The sequence below is a fragment of the Lolium rigidum genome, chromosome 6, assembly GCF_022539505.1.
Source record: "Lolium rigidum isolate FL_2022 chromosome 6, APGP_CSIRO_Lrig_0.1, whole genome shotgun sequence".
Taxonomy (NCBI): Eukaryota; Viridiplantae; Streptophyta; class Magnoliopsida; order Poales; family Poaceae; genus Lolium; species Lolium rigidum.
Window position 1 is genome coordinate 256733303 of NC_061513.1, and position 23463 is coordinate 256756765.

The following is a 23463-nucleotide window of genomic DNA, read 5'->3' on the forward strand; positions in this document are numbered from 1 at the left end:
AGTCGCGTGTCATCTCATCGGCTGCACATCCGCTGTTGCCGCATGGACAACGGTTCACACCATGTTTGGTGCTCAAAGCCGCGCCAACGTCCGTCATCTTCGTTGCCAACTCCAGTCGACGTGGAAGGTGGTGTTTGCGACCCAGTACATGCACAAGATGAAGATCATCGTTGACACTATAGCCGCCGCCGAGGCCCCTGTCTCCTCCCATTGAAATCTGGTTTTTCTGAATGTGCATAAGTGTCGTTTGTTGACACATTCAGTTTCGTTAGTTATAGGGGTAATTTTGTTAGAGCATCTCCACTCGTCCCCCCGAACAGGCCCCCGGCGAGCGTTTTTTACATCCGGACGGCGTAAATCGGCCCAGTCGCGCCCCCGGTTCCTCGTTTTCGTCCGGATTTGGGCCTAATTTCATCCGGCGATCCCACGCCATCCCCGGCCCCCCGGGGAGCGCTCGGGGACTCCGGATGAAGCTAAACCAACCGCCCACGCCCACGTGTCTCCTCTTTCGTCCGGATTCCCCGAGCCATCCTCTTTTTCTCCGAGAAACGGCGCTTGGGGAGCACACGACTGGGAAACTACTCCTCCCCACGCCAAATCTTCCTCCAATCCGGACGAAAATTTCGCCGGATTTGGGCGTGGGGAGTGCCAACGAGTGGGGATGCTCTTAGTGTTTTTAGCGGCCAGATTGACGCGATTTGTGCACAATTGGCTTAGTCATAGCTCATCTAGCGCGAGGCTCGGGTTGAGCAGGATGCTTGGACATGATTTGTTTAAGTTGAATACTCCTTCCTACCCATAATATGATGTGTATAATTTTTCGTGCAATTACCTATCAAAGTTTGACCACAAATATAGATAATAATACGAAGATTTACTATATCATACAAATAAATTATGAAAATATATTTCATGATAATTCTAAAAATATTAGTACCTCATTGTATATATTTATATTTTTTATCAATATAGTACAAGGTTAAATTTTATGAAGTTTGACTTTGACCAAACTTAACATATTAGTCAGGTGGGAGTAAAAGGCAAGAAACACAATGGCTGCTGGCTGCTGCCTCGATCGGGCAAGTTTAACTGGCGACGCGTTTTCGACTCCGTTACAGCATCCAGTCATCAACGCAGTCCCGATCAGACTCGGAATTGGACCTAGTACAAACCGGTGACAAAACTAGAGCCGGCAACTACCTATATAAGCTAACCTAAACTAGCACATACGCATACGTGCCTCCTCGGATCGATACCTGGAGTAGCAAAACAATGGGGTGGTCATGGCCACCGGTTGCCCAAGACGACGAGGCTACCACCACACCGCCGGTGCTGAAGAACACTGCCATGGCCAGCCGCTTCCAACTGCTCGAGGAGCTCGGCTCTGGGACGTTCGGAGTCGTTCACCGGGCGCGGGAACGACGTACCGGCGAGATTGTGGCCATCAAGTGTCTCCGCGCGAGCATCCAGGACCCCGACGGCCACTATTTCGCCGCCGAGGTCAGGGCTCTCGAGACCTGCAGCGGACACCCGTCGATCGTGCAGCCGCGTGCCTCCGGCATCCTCGGCGGCCAGGCCTTCCTCGCCATGGAATTCGTGGGGCCGACACTCAAGCACGTCATGAAGCGCGATCGCTTCAGGAGGAGGCACACCGAGCTGGAGGTTCGCCTGATCATGAGGCAGCTCCTCGCAGGCGTCAGAAGGATGAACCGCCTCGGCCTCATGCACCGCGACCTCAAGCCAGACAACATACTCGTCGACAGCCGCGGAAACGTCAAGATCTGCGACCTCGGGCTGTCGTGCAGCTTCACCACCGATGGTGGCCCGCCCTACTCCAACCCTGTCGGGTCACGGGGATACCGCGCGCCGGAGATCATCCTCGGGTCCACGGACTACGACGAGCGTATCGACACGTGGTCACTCGGTGTCATCATGGCGGAGCTCCTCGCCGGCAAGCGCCCATTCCTGGGGAGGTCGGACAGAGAGAACCTCAGCGAGATCTTGGACATTCTCGGCACGACAGACATCAAGGAGTGGCCAGGCTACAATGGCCAGCGGTTGCCAGCCGGCGGAAGCCAGCCCGGGAGCATTCTGCGTCACAGATTTCCCAGTCCAGGGGTGGCCAGGATCAGAGGCCCGCCAACACTTTCAGAGGCTGGTTTCGAGGTGCTGAGCGGCCTCCTGCGATGCAATCCGGAGAAGAGGCTCACGGCGGGGCGCGCGCTTCAGCATCGGTGGTTCAAGGAAGCCAACCCTAGGACTACAAGGAGCTGATCCCCACAAAAAGAAGACTACAAGGAGCTGATCAGTTAACGAACACAATGTAGCCGCCTGCCTGTAGCAAACTTGATGATTGCATAATTGTTGTAGTCAAGCGCATCTGATTTGAGTGAATCGGAGAATGTAAATGTTATACTGTTAGGATGATGGGAAAATCTACCTACAAGCGCCGCACCAACCGCACTCCCGTGCGACGCGCCGTGATGCGTGCAAACTGCATCGCGCCCCTATAGAATATTGATACATTTTCTATCGCGAGTCAAAAGCCCCACACGCACCGCTTGATCTTATCTCTACTCCCGTGAACATCTCGTGTCCACACAATCCCCTCACTCTCACCGCGGAGATATTGAGGAACTCCACACCAAGGAGCGGGGAGGTCGAGCGCCGGAGAGCCGGGAGATTGAGGTGTCTCTCCGCTGGCGCAAGGGCGTTCGTCTGAGGCGAGCATCCCGCGGCGTGCTCGCTAGAAGGGGGAGGTCGCCTCGCCACCGAGCTTGAGAAGCACGAGGAGGAAGATACCGCCACCGAGCACACAGCGGGAGGCGCCGCCGTCGAGCATACAGCTGCAAGGCGCCGCGCCGGGAGGCATGAGAAGGGCGCCGGAAAGGAGGAGGCCGCTGCCCTCCGGGGTTGCAGCGGGCCGCTGCCGAGAAGCACGAGGAGGAGGCCTCCGTCGCTAGCGCGGGGTCACCGACGAGCGCGTCGGTCGAGGCTCGTGGGTGGGTGTCGTGGGGAGTAGCACCGTGCCGGGGCTGAGCCCACGCCGCCATCGACCACTATGGACAAGCATGGAGCAGCTCCCTGCGGGAGGTTGAGGAAGAGATAGTTGTTTATCTGCCTAATTAGGTGCAACTGCCCGTTTCATTAGTTTTAATTACCGGATTAATTAGGTTCAGTTGCCATATTACCGGGTTAATTATTAGTAATCACCCGGTTCTTTTAGCACTAATTGCGAGATTCATTATTGCTAATTTCCGGATTAATTAGCTGTAGTTGCCATATTACCAATTCTCAGATTAATTCGGTCCTAGTTTCCTAATTAATCACACGCAGTTACCAAATTAGTTGTTCCAAGTGCTGTCATTGTATTTTTCTTCGGGAATCAAATGAGATGGCATCCCGATTCACGAGGCTGCATGCAGCTTTTTGGAGTTGTTTTTTTCCTAGTGTGGCCTAGTGGGCAGACAGACTATCACACATTCACACCTAGTGGACCGTGTGGTTAGATTTTTCGGTGCCTTCTTCCCAGCGTGTGGGGTCGTGGAATCCGTCGCACGGGTCCTGCTCTTGTGCGGCGCCGCCGCCTAGTCTTGTCCTAGGATGATCTCTCTCGCACGTTCGAGCCCAACGGCTCGACGTGGACCTTGTCTACGCCCTGATGGGCCCCTATCGTCAGCGCTATAAAGATAGGTGGGGCCTGATGGCTCGCAGTACGAGGTTCACCGCATAGCCGCACTCCCCACCGACATACCCACCGATTAGGGTTAGCGATGTGCCGACGGAAAGCTTCACCGCCGCCACCTCTCGCTCACCCACGCGCCGCTGTCGCCACAATGTCCACGTCGGCGGGCTCCACCTCCAAGGGAGAAGGTAAACCCATAGTATCCCGCTCCTACCCAACAATCATCTGCCCTAGATGATCTAGCAAGTTTAACATATATTACATGAATATTGTTGAAGAATCGGTATGGTGTCTCGTCAATGCTCTCATGAACTTTGTTCTTGTGATTTTTCTCCTTTGTTGTTCAAACATGGATTTACACCGTGTACCTATAACCAGTTTTTCTTCCTCAGTGCATCCAGGCATCAACATACAACTCATTAGTCCATGCCAAGGCTCGTGTGATGAATATAAACTATAAAGCCATGGTTTAGTTAGCATGGTTTCGTCTTGGTTGACGCTACTAGTTCTGAAATGTTTCCAGCTATTCGCATCGAATTTCCCGAATGTAGGTATTGAGTGTGTATGTTTCGACAATGTCCTTTCATGCACATCGTGTCTGCTCTCGGACGGGCATCCCCTCACATAGCTCATGGTGAATAAAATTGTCTGGATAGCGGTTAACGTCTCTTTTCCCCTTTTATGGAGGTTAAGATCTTGTTCTTCAACTCAATCAATCAAAAGGAGCAACGTAGAAGGCCTCAGAAAGAGTATCCAGGGAAACTAAAGATTCAGATGGAGACCATCTTCACGTCCCGGTTTGTCTACAAGACGCAGCAGTACCAACCTAACTTGCTGGTCGGGGCACTCAACTTTATTGCAGACAACGAAGAAGAGTATGCCGAGTGACGTGAGCTGCAGCCACCGGAGAGGAGGACCTGGCTACGCAAGCAGTTTCCCGCTTAGTGCTTTTGCTTCCTTCTTCATGATCTGCTGATTTTGGGAGGTGCTCTCATATACATCCATTAGAGCATCTCCAGCCGCGTCCCTCAAACCGTCCCCCAAAGCGCGCCGGATTGAGCGTTTGGGGGACGTGTTTCGTTGGTGCCGCGTTTGGGGGACGTCGCTCCCCAGTCGCGTCCCCCAAACGCCGCCCCCAAACATTTAAAATACTTCTTATAGATAGAATAAAACTATTTACTAATATTCAAATCGGTTCAACATAAACAAATTACATATAAAACTTCGAAAAAACATAATTAAATTACATATAAATTATTTTAAACTACTTCTTATTCGATGATGGCCCCGCCTCGTCGTCGTCATGACGGTGGCGCTTCCTGCTCGTCACCTCTTCCGAAGAGGCGGTGTCGGCCGACGCGTCCGAGTCATCCTCGTTGTTGCCGGTGCTCGCCGGCTGCGCCTTGGCCTTGGCCTTGGCGGTATTGGCCTTCGCGTCCGCCTCCGCCTTCGCACGGGCCACCGCCGCCTCATCTGACCCTTCTTCCTCCACGTCCTCCTCCACGCCCAGCCATTCCTCCGCGCTATCAGGTGGCGGGAGGGAATCGTCGCCGCTGCTGGGCGTCCGAGCTCTCTCCCACCAATGGCGCCATCCAGCAGGCTTTCCCTCGCCGGAGGTGTCGGACGGGAGCTCGGAGATGTAGCTCATCGTCGCTGGAGGTGTCGGATGCGGCCGGTGAAGATCCAAAAGCGCCGACGTACGAGTCTTATTGAGTGCGGATGAACGACGGCGCAGAAGTCGAAAAGAGCAGCGGTTTCTCTTCCGAGGAGTCCCGACTCCATTCCGGCGGTTGCCGCGTCGTCGACACGGTTGCCAATGTGACGGTTCTGCTTCCCGGCAACTGCACCGTCGCTACGTAGGCGGCGGCTGAGCGTCCGAGCCGCTGACGGGTCGGCCCCGCGTCGGTTCGCCTCGCTTTCGTTGTGTCCGGCGTGCCCGGAGCGTCCCCTGTGGGACGGGGACGGGCTCGGGGCGCCGGACACCGTATCGGGGCGCGCCGGACAAAAATGGGCTTTGGGGGACGCGGCTGGAACGCATTTTTTGTCCGACGCACCCCAAATCCCTTTGGGGGATGGTTTGGGGGACGCGACTGGAGATGCTCTTAGCTAGGGCTTGTTTGAACCTGATCTCTGATCCGTAATGATGAACTTGTTCGAGGTGGTGTATACGAATCCCCCGCGTGATGAACCTGTGATGCATCATCAAGTATAATTGCTTTACTCATGATGCATCACCTAGTAGGGTAACTACTTTATGTGTATTACCATCACCTTTTGATGATTTGAATGTTGCTCAATGTGCTGTTATTCAGTTAGCACTACCGGGTTGTTGGAGATATGCCCAAGAGGCAATAATAAAATGATTATTATAATATATCTTTGTGTTTATGATAATGTTTGCATAACATGCTATAATTGTATTAACTGGAACATTGATACATGTGTGTTATGTAAACAACAAGGAGTCCCTAGTAAGCCTCTTGTATAACTAGCTTGTTGATTAATAGATGATCATGGTTTCGTGATCATGAACATTGGATGTTATTAATGACAAGGTTATATCATTGTGTGAATGATGTAATGGACACACCCAAATAAGCGTGACTTGTCGAAAAGTTGTTTACGACAAAGTTCAAAGAGTTGACACACCCAAATGGACACACCCTGACTCTGTTAAAAATGGCTATACGCCATGAAATCCAAGATAGATGAATAATTTTTGAAAGTGAATGAATCTATAAAATGATGGACTTGGATGAAATATCCTTAAATAAGCACGACTTGTCGAAAAGTTGTTTACGACAAAGTTCAAAGAGTTGACTACGATAAGATTAGATCTTCCGTAGCAATGCTTATAGTCTATGTGGATTATTCTAGTAATCGCTACATATTTGTTTATGAGATATGTTAGTAGGATGACAAAATATATTACTTAACGAAGTGTGTATTAAAGGTGTATACAAAATACAACCTAGAGTTTTGCTAGTCCGTAGAATACAAGATAGGAATACGAACTTCAATTGGATGAAGTGAGTATTGCGGAGTTGGAATCTTCACTCGGATGAAATAGTCAAAGAGTTTTTGATTTCATCAGAAACGATGAAGATGCTTGCATTTGCAAGAAATTAAGTGGGAGCGCTGAGACATATTTGTAATACTTTATGTAGCTGACATATCGTTGATTATAAATATTGTAATTATATAATTGATTAAAAGGTTTCATTGAGAATTAAGCTTCAATAAAAGAATATGGACAGAAACATATTTAGTGTCAAGATCTATGAAGATAGATTGAAACACATAATAAGTTTAAGTCAAAGTACATAGAATAAATATTGAAGTAGTTCAATATAAAAATATAAAGAAGGTGTTCTTTTCATGTGAAGTTTTAACAAGACTTGAGTGTATATGACACTCAATGAGTAAAAACACATGAGTGATTATATAATATGTACATAATCAGATGTCCTATGCTCTAAAAAGTTAGGAGCATATACCAGAATGATTCATGTGATGATCATTGGACAAACAGTAAGAATATCCCTGTGTGCTTCAGAAGAACCAAGGATACATATATAATTTTATATGGAGTAATGACAAACAAATCGCTGTAAGGTGTTGCACCGATATTAGTTTGGTCACATATAAGAATTAATTTCAAAATCTCAATTAGGCTAAGTGTTGTTTAATAGGTAGCACAATGCTAGATTTAGAAGAGTTCTAAATGTTGTGACGGATTCTACAAACGAAGGTAGAATATGTCATTGTTTTGACAATGACTAAAGATGTTAAGTCAAAAAGTTCTTTGAAAACTTGGTGTAGTTCCGATAGTGTCAGAACTTTGAAGCTATATTGTGTATGACAATATTAGTGACATATTTCGAACAGCGGAATTAAGGTTCCACCAGAGGACTAAGCATATATGCCGACTCATTTGGAAAATGAGTGATGCGTAAAGACGCAAATGAATTGCAAAATACATACGTTTCTGAGCGTGTCAGATCCGTTGACTAAAACCTCTCCAGTGAGCATAACATGATAAAACACCAGAAGGCCAATGTGTTATATCTTTACAAATATAAACTAGATTATTGACTCTAGTGCAAGTGGGAGACTGTTGGAGATATGCCCAAGAGGCAATAATAAAATGATTATTATAATATATCTTTGTGTTTATGATAATGTTTGCATAACATGCTATAATTGTATTAACTGGAACATTGATACATGTGTGTTATGTAAACAACAAGGAGTCCCTAGTAAGCCTCTTGTATAACTAGCTTGTTGATTAATAGATGATCATGGTTTCGTGATCATGAACATTGGATGTTATTAATGACAAGGTTATATCATTGTGTGAATGATGTAATGGACACACCCAAATAAGCGTAGCATAAGATCACGTCATTAAGTTCATTTGCTATAAGCTTTCGATACATAGTTACCAAGTCCTTTCGACCATGAGATCATGTAAATCACTTATGCCAGAAGGGTACTTTGATTACATCAAACGCCACCTGCGTAAATGGGTGGTTATAAAGGTGGGATTAGGTATCCGGAAAGTATGAGCTTGAGGCATATGGATCAACGAGTGGGATTTGTCCATCCCAATGACGGATAGATATACTCGGGCCCTCTCGGTGGAATGTCGTCTAATTAGGTTGCAAGCATATGAATGGTTCATAAGAGACCACATACCACGGTACGAGTAAAGAGTACTTGTCAGAGACGAGGTTGAACAAGGTATAGTGATACTGATGATCAAACCTCGGACAAGTAATATATCGCGAGACAAAGGGAATCGGTATCGTATGTAAATGGTTCATTCGATCACTAAGTCATCGTTGAATATGTGGGAGCCATTATGGATCTCCAGGTCCCGCTATTGGTTATTGGTCGGAGAGAAGTCTCAACCATGTCTGCATAGTTCACGAACCGTAGGGTGACACACTTAAGGTTTGATGTCGTTTAAGTAGATATGGAATATGGAATGGAGTTCGAAGTTTTGTTCGGAGTCTCGGATGGGATCCAGGACATCACGAGGAGGTCCGGAATGGTCCGGAGAATAAGATTCATATATAGGAAGTCATATTCCAAGTTTGGAAATGATCCAGGTGCATTTATGGAAGGTTCTAGAAGGTTCTAGAAAAGTCCGGAAGAAACGCACTATGGAAGGTGGAGTCCCGGAGGGACTCCACATGCTAGGCCGGCCAAACCCTAAGGGGTGGAGTCCCGGGTGGACTCCACCATAGGTGGCCGGCCAACCCCACCTAAAGGAAAGGTGGGAGTCCCACCTGAGTAGGACTCCCCCCTTTAGTAGGTTTCCCACCTTTAGTAGGTTTTGTTGTTGGGGTCTTATTCGAAGACTTGTACTACAACTCTTGGGGTATTCCACCTATATAATGAGGGGCATAGGGGAGGGGCCGGCCACACGAAGCCACCCTTGGCCGCAGCCCTAGTTGGCCGGCGCCCAAGCCCTCTCTCCCCAAACCCTAGCCTCTCCTCCTCCACAACCTCTCCCGCATACGCTTAGGCGAAGCCCTCGCCGGAGATCTCCACCACCACCGCCACCACGCCGTCGTGCTGCCGGGATTCCGAGGAGGATCTACTACTTCCGCTGCCCGCTGGAACGGGGAGTAGGACGTCGTCTTCATCAACACCGTACGTGTGACCGAGTACGGAGGTGCTGCCCGATTGTGGCACCGTCAAGTTCTTCTACGCGCTTTTGCAAGCGGTCAAGATCTTCTACGCGCTTTTGCAAGCGGCAAGTGATCGACTACATCCACCACGAGATCTAATCTCGTTAGGCTTTGGAAATCTTCGAGGGTTAGTCTCATGATCTTCTCGTTGCTACCGTCTTCTAGATTGCATCTTGGCTTGGATTGCGTGTTCGCGGTAGGAAAATTTTTGTTTTCTATGCTACGAATCCCATCGAGTGGTATCGCAGCCGTGTCTATGCATAGATGGTTGCACGAGTAGAACACAAAGGTTTTGTGGGCGTTGATGCTCTTGTTATCTTTAGTTTGAGTACTTTGCATCTTTGTGGCATAGTGGGATGAAGCGGCCCGGGCTAACTTTACATGACCGCGTTCATGAGACTTGCTCCACGTTCGACATGCAACTTGTATTGCATAAGTGGCTTTGCGGGTGTCTGTCTCTCCCACTATAGTGAAGATCCAATTTACTCTTTCTATTGACAACACTAGTATCACCGTTGTGGTTCATGTTCGTAGGTAGATTAGATCTTACTCGAAAACCCTAAACCACGTAAAATATGCAAACCAAATTAGAGGCGTCTAACTTGTTTTTGCAGGGTTTGGTGATGTGATATGGCCATGATGTGATGATGAATATGTATGAGATGATCATTATTGTATTATGGCAACCGCAGGAGCCTTATGGTTGTCTTTAAATTTCATGTTGAGTAGTATTATCAAAGTAGTTGTAATAGTTGCTACATGGAGAACAATCATGAAGACGGCGCCATGGACCTTGACGCTACGCCGACGATGATGGAGATCATGCCCGTTGATGATGGAGATCATGTCCGTGCTTTGGAGATGAAGATCAAAGGCGCAAAGACTAAAGGGCCATATCATATCACATATGAATTGCATGTGATGTTAATCCTTTATGCATCTTATTTTGCTTAGATTGCGACGGTAGCATTATAAGATGATCCCTCACATTAATATCAAGATAATAAAGTGTTCTCCCTCGTATGCACCGTTGCTACAGTTCGTCGTTTCGAAGCATCTCGTGATGATCGGATGTGATAGACTCTACATTCACATACAACGGTTGTAAGCCATGTTTGCACACGCGGAATACTTGGGTTTGCTTGACGAGCCTAGCATGTACAGACATGGACTCGGGACAACGGAAACCGAAAGGTTGAACACGAGTCATATGGATGATATGATCAACATGTTGATGTTCACCATTGAAGCTACATCATCTCACGTGATGATCAGTTTTGGTGTAGTGGATGTGGATCGTGTACCACTTAACAACTATGAGGGATGTTGTATTAAGTGGGAGTTCATTAGTAATTAGATTAAAACTTGAACTAATTATCATAAACATAGTCTGAGTAGTATTTTGAATTAAATTTGTAGAATTGGCATCCGTTTTTCTACCATGCGTTAGTCTTGTAATTAAGATTGAAATACTGTTAAGTCTGACATTTAACTTTACGGACTGGTACCGTATTGTTAAAGAATCAAGAAATAATTAAGTCCTATTGCAAACTTTTAGTAAACCTCACATTGTTGATTCAAAGAGCTATGGTTTCAATTAGTACCTACAATTATCTTGTCTCCGTGAAACTTGATGTTCAAATTTGTTTGAAAAGTAAGGAGCTGAAAAGTTTTGTTTTCAGAAAGAAGCGAGGTATGAGATATATGCGATATCTAAGACCTTACTGCAAGATGATAGAATATAATCTAGTGAGACTACATAAACTCATAAGTTTTATGGGAATGTACGAAGGTTGAAGACGCCAGGCGTCTCAATCCTCCAACTATTGGGGCACTAACGATATTCGCATATCCATGAAGTGATCGTCCTTAGTATGCACCGTTGCTAAGATTCGTCGTTTCGAAGCATCTCGTGATGATCGGGTGTCATAGATTCCACGAGTGCATACAACGGGTGCAAGCCGATTTGCACATGCGAATAGCATGTACAGACATGGTCTCGGAAAGTCGTCATGATGGATAAAATTATGAGTGATATTGTTCATCATATTACAAAGTTACTAATAGTGAAATCTGGAACACTTGTCATATAATGATCAACTTCAAAGTAAGAACCTCAAGGTTATTGGTATTTGACCAACAAACCTAGAAGTTATTGAAGGTGAAGTGTTTTCTCGAGAATGAGGAAAGCTAAAAGAGAAACTACAAAAGATATTTTGGCAGTAAAGAAAGAAAAGACTAGAAAGTCTAGCTCGGGTGTATATAAATGATATACATGTTATGGATGTATTCCTTGTTTGGTCACATAATGAAATTCTTGGGTATTTGTACCGGATTGGTTGGTATGAGATGTCATACAATACAACGCAATACAAGAATACGATGGCCTAAGTGACTGATAAGGAATATGGTAATAATGCACGTCTGGAACATAATAAAGTGTTATTATGTTTGTCGTTGGCATTCTACCTAACCCTTAGAATTTATAATAAAGATCTTAATAATTTTTATTTTGCTCTGGTCAAATGAAAACAATGAGTTGTTCAAATTATGACATTACTCCATGTACGATGGATAAGTTATTATAAATCTTAATGGTAAAACACACATACATAACACTGACGCTAAAATGCCATAAGGCAAATGATTTTAATTCCACTTATTTGTGGAACCGCCATTTAGGTCATGTTAGAAAGGAACGCATGAAGAAACTCCATGCAGATGGATTTTTGGAGTCACATGATTTTTGAATCATTTGGCGCTTGCAAATATCTTCTAAAGATAATGACTTAAATACCGTTCATAGGCCAAGAGTTGAACGGGCAACTAACTTAGTGGAAACACACATGATGATGTATGTGGTTCACTGGGCATAGTTGTGTGCGGGAGATTCTTCTACTTCATGAAAACTTCCAACAATGAATTGAGTATATATATGTGGATATATTCGATAAGGAAGAAGTTTGAAACATTTGAATAGATTCAAAGATTCAAATAAATTTCAACATGAAGTGGAAATCATCGTAATAGAAAAGTCAAATATCTATGATTGGATCATGGTGGAAATATTTGAATTACGAGTTTTAGCGAACATCTAAGAGAGTTATGAAATTGTTCTACAACTCACGTTTCTTGGAGTATCATAGTGATGATGGAGTATCCGAGAGATGTATCCAAACCTTGTTGGATCAATGATGAGATAAAATATTTATGCCATTATATTTTTGTGGATTATGCTTTAGAGACTACCGCGTTTACACTATATAGAGCATCATCATGATCCGTTGAAATGACACCATACAAGTTATGGCATGGGTATGAACCCTAATAGTCTTTTTCTTAAATTTTGGTATGCATAGCATAAGTAAATAAGTTTACAACCAAAATCGGATGAATGTCTTTGTTGGTTATCCCAGAGAATTGATTGGGAATTGTTTCCACTATGAAGTAAAAGACAAAAGTGTTTGTTAATGTTACTTGCTTATTTCCAAGAAATTGTTTTCTAGCGAAGTATTTGAGTGGGAGGACAATAGAACTTGATAAGGTTTATGAACCTGAGCATAATGATCAGAGTAGCGCAACATCGGAAATGGTTCCGAAAGCGGCCATGACGATCATGGCTCCCATGACTACAAAGTGTTTTAAGCCATGGAGATCGAAGTACATATTGAACCTTGTAGGTATGGTTTACTTTGTGATCAAATAAATGATTTGTGAACAAAGGATTGATTTTGAACAATGATAAACCAACTACAAACAAAGAAGTTATGATGGGCCCTGACTCTGTTAAAATGGCTATACGCCATGAAATCCAAGATAGATGAATAATTTTTGAAAGTGAATGAATCTATAAAATGATGGACTTGGATGAAATATCCTTAAATAAGCACGACTTGTCGAAAAGTTGTTTACGACAAAGTTCAAAGAGTTGACTACGATAAGATTAGATCTTCCGTAGCAATGCTTATAGTCTATGTGGATTATTCTAGTAATCGCTACATATTTGTTTATGAGATATGTTAGTAGGATGACAAAATATATTACTTAACAGAAGTGTGTATTAAAGGTGTATACAAAATACAACCTAGAGTTTTGCTAGTCCGTAGAATACAAGATAGGAATACGAACTTCAATTGGATGAAGTGAGTATTGCGGAGTTGGAATCTTCACCGGATGAAATAGTCAAAGAGTTTTTGATTTCATCAGAAACGATGAAGATGCTTGCATTTGCAAGAAATTAAGTGGGAGCGCTGAGACATATTTGTAATACTTTATGTAGTCGACATATCGTTGATTATAAATATTGTAATTATATAATTGATTAAAAGGTTTCATTGAGAATTAAGCTTCAATAAAAGAATATGGACAGAAACATATTTAGTGTCAAGATCTATGAAGATAGATTGAAACACATAATAAGTTTAAGTCAAAGTACATAGAATAAATATTGAAGTAGTTCAATATAAAAATATAAAGAAGGTGTTCTTTTCATGTGAAGTTTTAACAAGACTTGAGTGTATATGACACTCAATGAGTAAAAACACATGAGTGATTATATAATATGTACATAATCAGATGTCCTATGCTCTAAAAAGTTAGGAGCATATACCAGAATGATTCATGTGATGATCATTGGACAAACAAGTAAGAATATCCCCGTGTGCTTCGGAAGAACCAAGGATACATATATAATTTTATATGGAGTAATGACAAACAAATCGACGTAAGGTGTTGCACCGATATTAGTTTGGTCACATATAAGAATTAATTTCAAAATCTCAATTAGGCTAAGTGTTGTTTAATAGGTAGCACAATGCTAGATTTAGAAGAGTTCTAAATGTTGTGACGGATTCTACAAACGAAGGTAGAATATGTCATTGTTTTGACAATGACTAAAGATGTTAAGTCAAAAAGTTCTTTGAAAACTTGGTGTAGTTCCGATAGTGTCAGAACTTTGAAGCTATATTGTGTATGACAATATTAGTGACATATTTCAGACAGCGGAATTAAGGTTCCACCAGAGGACTAAGCATATATGCCGACTCATTTGGAAAATGAGTGATGCGTTGAGACGCAAATGAATTGCAAAATACATACGTTTCTGAGCGTGTCAGATCCGTTGACTAAAACCTCTCCCGTGAGCAAAACATGATAAAACACCAGAAGGCCAATGTGTTATATCTTTACAAATATAAACTAGATTATTGACTCTAGTGCAAGTGGGAGACTGTTGGAGATATGCCCAAGAGGCAATAATAAAATGATTATTATAATATATCTTTGTGTTTATGATAATGTTTGCATAACATGCTATAATTGTATTAACCGGAACATTGATACATGTGTGTTATGTAAACAACAAGGAGTCCCTAGTAAGCCTCTTGTATAACTAGCTTGTTGATTAATAGATGATCATGGTTTCGTGATCATGAACATTGGATGTTATTAATGACAAGGTTATATCATTGTGTGAATGATGTAATGGACACACCCAAATAAGCGTAGCATAAGATCACGTCATTAAGTTCATTTGCTATAAGCTTTCGATACATAGTTACCAAGTCCTTTCGACCATGAGATCATGTAAATCACTTATGCCAGAAGGGTACTTTGATTACATCAAACGCCACTGCGTAAATGGGTGGTTATAAAGGTGGGATTAGGTATCCGGAAAGTATGAGCTTGAGGCATATGGATCAACAGTGGGATTTGTCCATCCCAATGACGGATAGATATACTCTGGGCCCTCTCGGTGGAATGTCGTCTAATTAGGTTGCAAGCATATGAATGGTTCATAAGAGACCACATACCACGGTACGAGTAAAGAGTACTTGTCAGAGACGAGGTTGAACAAGGTATAGTGATACTGATGATCAAACCTCGGACAAGTAATATATCGCGAGACAAAGGGAATCGGTATCGTATGTAAATGGTTCATTCGATCACTAAGTCATCGTTGAATATGTGGGAGCCATTATGGATCTCCAGGTCCCGCTATTGGTTATTGGTCGGAGAGAAGTCTCAACCATGTCCGCATAGTTCACGAACCGTAGGGTGACACACTTAAGGTTTGATGTCGTTTAAGTAGATATGGAATATGGAATGGAGTTCGAAGTTTTGTTCGGAGTCTCGGATGGGATCCGGGACATCACGAGGAGGTCCGGAATGGTCCGGAGAATAAGATTCATATATAGGAAGTCATATTCCAAGTTTGGAAATGATCCGGTGCATTTATGGAAGGTTCTAGAAGGTTCTAGAAAAGTCCGGAAGAAACGCACTATGGAAGGTGGAGTCCCGGAGGGACTCCACATGCTAGGCCGGCCAAACCCTAAGGGGTGGAGTCCTAGGTGGACTCCACCATAGGTGGCCGGCCAACCCCACCTAAAGGAAAGGTGGGAGTCCCACCTTGAGTAGGATTTCCCCCTTTAGTAGGTTTCCCACCTTTAGTAGGTTTTGTTGTTGGGGTCTTATTCGAAGACTTGTACTACAACTCTTGGGGTATTCCACCTATATAATGAGGGGCATAGGGGAGGGGCCGGCCACACGAAGCCACCCTTGGCCGCAGCCCTAGTTGGCCGGCGCCCAAGCCCTCTCTCCCCAAACCCTAGCCTCTCCTCCTCCACAACCTCTCCCGCATACGCTTAGGCGAAGCCCTGCCGGAGATCTCCACCACCACCGCCACCACGCCGTCGTGCTGCCGGGATTCCAAGGAGGATCTACTACTTCCGCTGCCCGCTGGAACGGGGAGGAGGATGTCGTCTTCATCAACACCGTACGTGTGACCGAGTACGGAGGTGCTGCCCGATTGTGGCACCGTCAAGTTCTTCTACGCGCTTTTGCAAGCGGTCAAGATCTTCTACGCGCTTTTGCAAGCGGCAAGTGATCGACTACATCCACCACGAGATCTAATCTCGTTAGGCTTTGGAAATCTTCGAGGGTTAGTCTCATGATCTTCTCGTTGCTACCGTCTTCTAGATTGCATCTTGGCTTGGATTGCGTGTTCGCGGTAGGAAAATTTTTGTTTTCTATGCTACGAATCCCATCAGTGGTATCAGAGCCGTGTCTATGCATAGATGGTTGCACGAGTAGAACACAAAGGTTTTGTGGGCGTTGATGCTCTTGTTATCTTTAGTTTGAGTACTTTGCATCTTTGTGGCATAGTGGGATGAAGCGGCCCGGGCTAACTTTACATGACCGCGTTCATGAGACTTGCTCCACGTTCGACATGCAACTTGTATTGCATAAGTGGCTTTGCGGGTGTCTGTCTCTCCCACTATAGTGAAGATCCAATTTACTCTTTCTATTGACAACACTAGTATCACCGTTGTGGTTCATGTTCGTAGGTAGATTAGATCTTACTCGAAAACCCTAAACCACGTAAAATATGCAAACCAAATTAGAGGCGTCTAACTTGTTTTTGCAGGGTTTGGTGATGTGATATGGCCATGATGTGATGATGAATATGTATGAGATGATCATTATTGTATTATGGCAACCGGCAGGAGCCTTATGGTTGTCTTTAAATTTCATGTTGAGTAGTATTATCAAAGTAGTTGTAATAGTTGCTACATGGAGAACAATCATGAAGACGGCGCCATGGACCTTGACGCTACGCCGACGATGATGGAGATCATGCCCGTTGATGATGGAGATCATGTCCGTGCTTTGGAGATGAAGATCAAAGGCGCAAAGACTAAAGGGCCATATCATATCACATATGAATTGCATGTGATGTTAATCCTTTATGCATCTTATTTTGCTTAGATTGCGACGGTAGCATTATAAGATGATCCCTCACATTAATATCAAGATAATAAAGTGTTCTCCCCTCGTATGCACCGTTGCTACAGTTCGTCGTTTCGAAGCATCTCGTGATGATCGGATGTGATAGACTCTACGTTCACATACAACGGTTGTAAGCCATGTTTGCACACGCGGAATACTTGGGTTTGCTTGACGAGCCTAGCATGTACAGACATGGACTCGGGACAACGGAAACCGAAAGGTTGAACACGAGTCATATGGATGATATGATCAACATGTTGATGTTCACCATTGAAGCTACATCATCTCACGTGATGATCAGTTTTGGTGTAGTGGATGTGGATCGTGTACCACTTAACAACTATGAGGGATGTTGTATTAAGTGGGAGTTTATTAGTAATTAGATTAAAACTTGAACTAATTATCATAAACATAGTCTGAGTAGTATTTTGAATTAAATTTGTAGAATTGGCATCCGTTTTTCTACCATGCGTTAGTCTTGTAATTAAGATTGAAATACTGTTAAGTCTGACAATTAACTTTACGGACTGGTACCGTATTGTTAAAGAATCAAGAAATAAGTAAGTCCTATTGCAAACTTTTAGTAAACCTCACATTGTTGATTCAAAGAGCTATGGTTTCAATTAGTACCTACAATTATCTTGTCTCCGTGAAACTTGATGTTCAAATTTGTTTGAAAAGTAAGGAGCTGAAAAGTTTTGTTTTCGTAAAGAAGCGAGGTATGAGATATATGCGATATCTAAGACCTTACCGCAAGATGATAGAATATAATCTAGTGAGACTACATAAACTCATAAGTTTTATGGGAATGTACGAAGGTTGAAGACGCCGAGCGTCTCAATCCTCCAACTATTGGGGCACTAACGATATTCGCATATCCATGAAGTGATCGTCCTTAGTATGCACCGTTGCTAAGATTCGTCGTTTCGAAGCATCTCGTGATGATCGGGTGTCATAGATTCCACGAGTGCATACAACGGGTGCAAGCCAGATTTGCACATGCGAATAGCATGTACAGACATGGTCTCGGAAAGTCGTCATGATGGATAAAATTATGAGTGATATTGTTCATCATATTACAAAGTTACTAATAGTGAAATCTGGAACACTTGTCATATAATGATCAACTTCAAAGTAAGAACCTCAAGGTTATTGGTATTTGACCAACAAACCTAGAAGTTATTGAAGGTGAAGTGTTTTCTGAGAATGAGGAAAGCTAAAAGAGAAACTACAAAAGATATTTTGGCAGAAAGAAAGAAAAGACTAGAAAGTCTAGCTCAGGTGTATATAAATGATATACATGTTATGGATGTATTCCTTGTTTGGTCACATAATGAAATTCTTGGGTATTTGTACCAGATTGGTTGGTATGAGATGTCATACAATACAACGCAATACAAGAATACGATGGCCTAAGTGACTGATAAGGAATATGGTAATAATGCACGTCTGGAACATAATAAAGTGTTATTATGTTTGTCGTTGGCATTCTACCTAACCCTTAGAATTTATAATAAAGATCTTAATAATTGTTATTTTGCTCTGGTCAAATGAAAACAATGAGTTGTTCAAATTATGACATTACTCCATGTACGATGGATAAGTTATTATAAATCTTAATGGTAAAACACACATACATAACACTGACGCTAAAATGCCATAAGGCAAATGATTTTAATTCCACTTATTTGTGGAACCGCCATTTAGGTCATGTTAGAAAGGAACGCATGAAGAAACTCCATGCAGATGGATTTTTGGAGTCACATGATTTTTGAATCATTTGGCGCTTGCAAATCTCTTCTAAAGATAATGACTTAAATACCGTTCATAGGCCAAGAGTTGAACGGGCAACTAACTTAGTGGAAACACACATGATGATGCATGTGGTTCACTGGGCATAGTTGTGTGCGGGAGATTCTTCTACTTCATAAAAACTTCCAACAATGAATTGAGTATATATATGTGGATATATTCGATAAGGAAGAAGTTTGAAACATTTGAATAGATTCAAAGATTCAAATAAATTTCAACATGAAGTGGAAATCATCGTAATAGAAAAGTCAAATATCTATGATTGGATCATGGTGGAAATATTTGAATTACGAGTTTTAGCGAACATCTAAGAGAGTTATGAAATTGTTCTACAACTCACGTTTCTTGGAGTATCATAGTGATGATGGAGTATCCGAGAGATGTATCCAAACCTTGTTGGATCAATGATGAGATAAAATATTTATGCCATTATATTTTTGTGGATTATGCTTTAGAGACTACCGCGTTTACACTATATAGAGCATCATCATGATCCGTTGAAATGACACCATCTCGTTAGGCTTTGGAAATCTTCGAGGGTTAGTCTCATGATCTTCTCGTTGCTACCGTCTTCTAGATTGCATCTTGGCTTGGATTGCGTGTTCGCGGTAGGAAATTTTTTGTTTTCTATGCTACGAATCCCATCACGGGTATCCTCACCACTCAAATGGAAGGGGTTACCACAACACGCTCATGTATGCAACCAAGCAAGGTCTGCGTTGCACCACCAGGGCAGAAAGACGTATGTGCAAGCAACCAAACAACGGGAGTTGTCTTCCCTATCCAGTGTAAAAAATGGCTTCAAAAGCTACCAAACAGCATTGCTTTTCTAGCTCGTGACCCGTCTGAAACGCACAGGTGGTCTCTTCTCCCTGGCGTAGTGGTGCGGAAACTCGACCTAGGGTACCAAACGGGCCCTAAGTGACGAAGGAATCCTGGCCAGGGTGCGGTCGTATCTCTGCGGCTCCGCGTCTCCATGCCACCTCGTCCCCAAAGGTCACCGCGGTAGCACCTCTGTTCATGTTGTTGTTCCTGTCGCCTCGACAATCCAAAGCTCGACCAGAACGACAGAACTAAGGTTAGCTGTTTGGACTCCGCGTCGTCTTCTCGATACTGTTCAATTTCTGAAGTTCTGAACCATTCATTGTTGATGTACAGTAGTAAAAATTCAGACCATCTTCATTCCAATTGTAACTTCTATTAGTTCCAATTGTTCAACGTACCAGAGAAGATTGTTTCATACCTTGGGTTATACCTTCTATGTATTATACTGTTAGAACTATATGATGCTATAGTCATACTAGTATACATGCCAAAAGCAGGCTTTAGACGGTACATAACATTCTTGGTACCCTTTGAAACTTTGAATACACACGCTCAAAATCCTAGGCCCGCCACTGCCTCCGTCGTGGTGACGAATGATAGCCTTGCTGCCATCTTGGTTGTAAACATCGCAGTTAGCCTGCTTTCGATTGGCTTGTTGATGAGTTGAATGTGACCTTCAGGCGGCCAAACTGTTTATGTTTTTTCTCACGTCCTGTAATCTGTGTTTTTAGCTTGCAACTGGACCACCGATGACGGCGGTGGGAACGGGACCACCGATGGAGGGGGTGGCAATGTGACCACCGATGGCAGCCAACCGACAAGGATACGGAAGCAGAGGCGCCAAAACAGGCTACCTATAAAAAGAGAAGATCTCTACGAAGTAGGCGAGGCCAATGGTGAGCCGTTATAGCCGGAGACGGTTGCATCGAGCTATGTCAACAACATAGGATGCATCCTTTCAGACACTGTTTCGATCAACAAAACAATGTTAAGGGACCCTATCAGGAATCATTTTCAAACCCTGCCCATAATATGATGCGTATAAATTTTTGTACAATTACCTACCAAAGTTTGACCATAAATATAGATAATAATACGAAGATTTAGTATATCATACAAATATAATATGAAAATATATTTCATGATAATTCTAAAAATATTAGTACCTCATTGTATATAGTTATATTTTTTTATCAATATACAAGGTTAAACTTTATGAAGTTTTAATTTGACCAAAGTTGACATATTTTAGGCAGGAGGGAGTAAAAGGCAAGAAACACAGTGGCTGCTGGCTGTTGCCTCGGACGCGGGCAAGTTTAACTGGCGACGCGTTTTCGAGTCCGTTACAACATCAAGTCATCAACGCAGTCCCGATCAGACTCGGAATTGGACATAGGTGAAAACCGGTGACAAAACTAGAGCCGGCAACTAGCTATATAAGCTAACCTAAACTAGCACATGCGTGCCTCCTCCGATCGATACCTGGAGTAGCTAGCGAAACAATGGGGTGGTCATCGACACCCCATGACGGCGACGAGGCTACCACCACACCGCCGCCGGTGCTCAAGAACACTGCCATGGCCAGCCGCTTCCAGCTGCTCGAGGTGCTCGGCTCTGGGACGTTCGGAGTCGTTCACCGGGCGCGGGAACGACGTACCGGCGAGATTGTGGCCATCAAGTGTCTCCGTGCGAGCATCCAGGACCCCAACGGCCACTATTTCGCCGCCGAGGTCAGGGCTCTCGAGACCTGCAGCGGACACCCGTCGATCGTGCAGCCGCGCGCCTCCGGCCTCGTCGGCGGCCAGGCCTTCCTCGCCATGGAGTTCGTGGGGCCAACCCTCAAGCACGTCATGAAGCGCGACCGCTTCAGGAGGAGACACACGGAGCTGGAGGTTCGCCTGATCATGAGGCAGCTCCTCGCAGGCGTGAGAAGGATGAACCGTCTAGGCCTCATGCACCGCGACCTCAAGCCAGACAACATACTCGTCGACAGCCGCGGAAACGTCAAGATCTGCGACCTCGGGCTGTCGTGCAGCTTCACCACCGATAATGGCCGGCCCTACTCCAACCCCATCGGATCACGGGGATACCGCGCGCCGGAGATCATCCTCGGATCCACAGACTACGATGAGCGCATCGACACGTGGTCGCTCGGTGTCATCATGGCGGAGCTCCTCGCCGGCAAGCACCCGTTCCTTGGGAAGACGGACAAGGAGAACCTCAGCGAGATCTTGGACATTCTGGGCACAGCAGACATCAAGGAGTGGCCGGGCTACAATGGCCAGCGGTTGCCCGGCGGGAGCCAACCCGGAAGCTTTCTGCGTCACATATTTCCCAGTCCAGGGGAGGCCAGGATCAGGGGCCCGCCAACTCTGTCGGAGGCTGGTTTCGAGGTGCTGAACGGCCTCCTGCGGTGCAACCCGGAGAAGAGGCTTACGGCGAAAAGTGCGCTACAGCATCGGTACGGTGGTTCAAAGAGGCCAACCCTAGGACTGCAAGGAGCTGATCGGTTAACGAGCACAACGTAGCTCTGCCTCTGCCTGCATGTAGTAAAATGCGTGATTGCATAATTGTAATAGTCCAGCGCATCTGATTTGATTGAATCAGAAAATGCAAATGTTATACTGTACAAGAATCAGTATGAATGGTGTCTCGTGAATTATCTCAAGAACTTTGTTAAGGTGATTTTTCTTCTTTGCTGTTCAAATATGGACTTACACCTTGTACCTGTAACATGTTCTTCTTCCTCTCTGCATCCAAGCATCAATGTACAACTCATTAGTCCATGCCGAGGCTCGTGTGGTGAATGTAAAGCAATGGTTTAGTTAGCATGGTTTTGTGTTGGTTGACACTGGTAGTTCTGAAATGTTTCCAGCTATTTGCAATGAATTCCCGAATGTAGGTTTCCAGTGCGTATGTTGCGACAATGACTTTTGATGCATATCGTAACTGCTCTCGGACGGGGATCCCTGACATAGCTTCATGGTGAATAAAATGGTCCGGCTGGCGAGTGGCGAGTGGCGCTCCCAGTTCCAGACTAGATGAACCTCTCTTTTCCCCTTTTATGAAGCTTAAGATTTTATTCGAATTGTTAGCATAAAACCACCACATTTGTAGCTAAATCTTTATTTTGGTACCACTTTGTATTTCAAGCGCAAAAGACCACCAGATTTTGACGAGGTTTTTTCAAATAGCACTAATCCATGTCTGAGCGCAAATTGACATGATTTCTGACAGGCCAGGCCCACATGTAAGGCTGACGTGGCAAAATTTTCTTCCAATGGACTAGACCCCACATGTCGGCATAATTAAAAAAACACTAAATATCTGGAAAAAATCAAAAGTGACAATTCTCTAGACATAGGTCCCACTTGTCAAGCTGCATTAATAAACAAAAAAATCCAAAAAGAAATAACCCCCACCACCTCCCCCACCGGCTCACCCCCACCACCGCCGGCGCTCGCCGCCGCCAGCGAGGTAGGCCGCCACCCTCCAATCGCGGGCTTGCTTCCCCATCCCAGGCACCGACCATCTCCAGGTCGTCTTCCCCATCCCCGGCGTGCCTCGCTCGAGTGGCGAGGACAGAGGAAGGTGGCGGCGCGCATGGAGGAGCTCGCCGGAATAGAGGAGAGGGCGTCGGCCGTGACGGAGCTTGCC

At 44.5% G+C, this 23463-nt stretch overlaps 1 pseudogene; it reads left to right on the forward strand.

Moving 5' to 3' along the window:
* The first annotated feature begins 1272 nt into the window (after positions 1 to 1272).
* LOC124663992 lies at positions 1273 to 22312 on the forward strand (annotated as a pseudogene).
* Positions 22313 to 23463: the final 1151 nt, after the last annotated feature.